Genomic DNA, 2,863 nt, shown 5'->3' on the forward strand with positions numbered 1-2,863 from the left:
TCTCTATAAGCATCAATACATATCAATATGTATTGTTGTACTGTGTTACTTTGTACATATGAATATGTGTTGTTGTATTATGTGAAACCCTCTTTATGCTCTCTATAAGCATTAATACATATAAATATGTAATGTTGTACTGTGTTACTTTGTACATATGAATATGTATTGTTTTCCTTGTTGTTGTGTGTATGCATCTGTACATATCAATACGTTCTATTGTACTATGTAAAACTCTTTTTTAGTTCTCCGTAAGCATCAGTGCATATCAATATGCTTTGTTGTACTAAAATCTCTTTTATGCTCCCCACAAGCATCATTATATATCAATATGTACTTTATCCAAAAGTGATTCGTTGATGCAGTACACATAATTATGTATCGCATAGACCATTAACCCTAGTTTATGCTTGAATATGATACTACAGTACATATTGACATGTACTAGGTTATTAATTGATATACCATATTAATATGTATTGTAATAGATACGGATATGTACTGTGTAAAAGCATTAGTTACTGATATGTATCATGTGAAACCAGTGAACCTTATTTCTTTTGTACTGCAGAACTAGCCTTATTTCTTTTCTCCTTATCTTGAATAGTACTGTAGAAAACTTGCACTTGTATTAGGTCATATCAACATGTGCTACCTTGCAAGAGGAAAATAACATGTAAAACCAGCATGTTTCTGATAAGAAATATTGATGTGTAATGCTTGAAAAACGGGGTAGTTTTTGACAATGTCAACTGTCGCCAGTACATATTCGATTATACTGGTAAAAACTGCAGTACATATCTGGTTGTACTGTGATAAACTTGGTGGTTTTTGACAGTGTCAACTTCCAGTACATATTTTCTTATATCGTGAAAAACTAGGTGATTTTATTTCCCTTTCAATAAATATTTGTTGCAAAAATTGGTTTTAACATTAAGCTTTTATGGAAAAACTTATTAGTTGCAGCGATGTGCACATGTTGCGGTGTATAAATATCTAGAATTTATCAAGTTGGCAGAAGCTTGAGATTATGAATATGTTGCATAGAAAACGGGTGCTAAAAAGACTGTAAAGTTCGGAATTGAAGGCGTTGATCGTCACTTATTGTATTACAGCAAGGCATAACTCCGCTTGTTTCAACTTATCCTTTTGTTTCAGTGTACAAAGTTTACTTAATGCAAGTTCCCCTCCTGAGTACATTGTTTTATATACTGTGGTTTCTCCGGATACATCATTTATATACTGTAGTTTTTCCATAGCATATCATTTGTATACTGTGAGTTCAACTCATATTTCCCAATAAAATCTTTTTATTTTGATAAACAAAGTATATACAATAATCTTCCAAAGTACAGGACTCGTAAATCCTACTACAAAGGCAGGGCTAGGAAAAGGTTAACAAAAAAATATTGGAAACCTTGAATACAGGCAGTACATCATCTACTGTAAAACCTGATGCACAAACTCAAATTTCTTTTGTAATGTATAGTGGCATTGAACAGTAAAGTGGCGTTAAAAAGTATGAATCCTTAAATAGTGGCATTACATATCTTGTTGTAATGTAAAACCTGGCGGCAGAGAAAATTCTGCCAAAAAAACATAGCTCAACAACTCATCAAGTTGATGAGATATTTCCCCCAATCTCTCTCATCCTTGATGTCTACAACCTCAATGACTTGTAGCTGCATCTCCAGCGGCCATAACTGTTGTTGTTGTTTGTTTTTTGAATTTAAGCTTCTTCTCAAACATCACCATAGCTTGTTATATTTCATACACCCCCTTCCGCAAAACCGTCATCTGTCAAAGACGTAATAAAAACTATCAAGAGTCAATGACTTAACCATTAAGGACTAGAGAACGCTAAAAATACAGAACACCCAAAGAATCTAGCACACTCCTGCAAACAACATCAAAATTAGAATAAAAACACATTAAGAAATAGACATAAATGAATTAGTACATTTTGATATGTACTGAGTAAAAACCTAGTATATAGATAGATAAAACTATAACTTGAGGAAATCACCAGTACTTATGATGGAGAATTACCTTGTGGTTGACAGATTGATGCAGGGTTTTCAACTTGACCATCCTTTTTTGCTTCAGTTTGATCATTGTGGTTACAATTAAAAGGCATTATTTGGTTATTTGGACTATTTTGATTTTGTACTGGAATTCCACTGTTCATACTTGTTAAAATCTCTAATATTTGCTTTAGAGTCTGTGCCTGATATTCCATAAGCTTAACAAGAGTGGTTTCAGAAGTACTAGGCATTGTTCCTTTACAAATTTTGTTGATGGTATCAGTTGATAAGTACCATCAATATATGTAGTAGGCGGAAGCTAATAGTGGCGATTTACTAATAAAAACTTGGTTCTTTTTGTTTTTGTCAACTTTGTAGGAGAAGAAACTCAGCTGAGTAAAGCGGGAGAGGTGAATGGAGACTGAAGAATATATAAATAACAACAACAAGAGAACGAATTGATATGATTCAAAACTCTACGAAGAATATGACTATTTGGAAATTTAGGGGGAAGTTGCATTCCATTGTGTAGTCATAGTCAATGTGAACACTAAAAAGCAAGCAAAAAGTAAAGATTCTGTGCAACCCACTGTGAGTACTCATGAACGGACTGCTGCTTTATCATCTTCTCTTCGTCCACTACACTTCAATAATTCATCATCTTGATAAGGCTTAAAGATCAAAAAGCAGTATGGTCCATTCACATGCATGCTAAACAACTGGACCTTTATCAATCTTTATTTTTTTATTATTATTAGTTTAAGATGGAAAATAACTATAAACGTACAATACCCAGAAATCCGATAAGAGAGAGAAGGATTATAGGAGGAAGAAAATTA

General features: G+C 33.0%; 1 long non-coding RNA gene across 1 annotated transcript; it reads right to left on the bottom strand.

Annotated features, from left to right (window-relative positions):
- Window positions 1-1,290: 1,290 nt before the first annotated feature.
- On the bottom strand, window positions 1,291-2,824 carry LOC113344407. The gene is made up of 2 exons (XR_003357798.1): window positions 2,050-2,824; window positions 1,291-1,797 (listed from the first exon to the last, which is right to left on the bottom strand). It is a non-coding gene; the product is annotated as an uncharacterized LOC113344407 (long non-coding RNA).
- Between the last annotated feature and the right edge of the window lie 39 nt (window positions 2,825-2,863).

The sequence above is a fragment of the Papaver somniferum genome, unplaced genomic scaffold (genome assembly GCF_003573695.1).
Source record: "Papaver somniferum cultivar HN1 unplaced genomic scaffold, ASM357369v1 unplaced-scaffold_76, whole genome shotgun sequence".
NCBI lineage: Eukaryota > Viridiplantae > Streptophyta > Magnoliopsida > Ranunculales > Papaveraceae > Papaver > Papaver somniferum.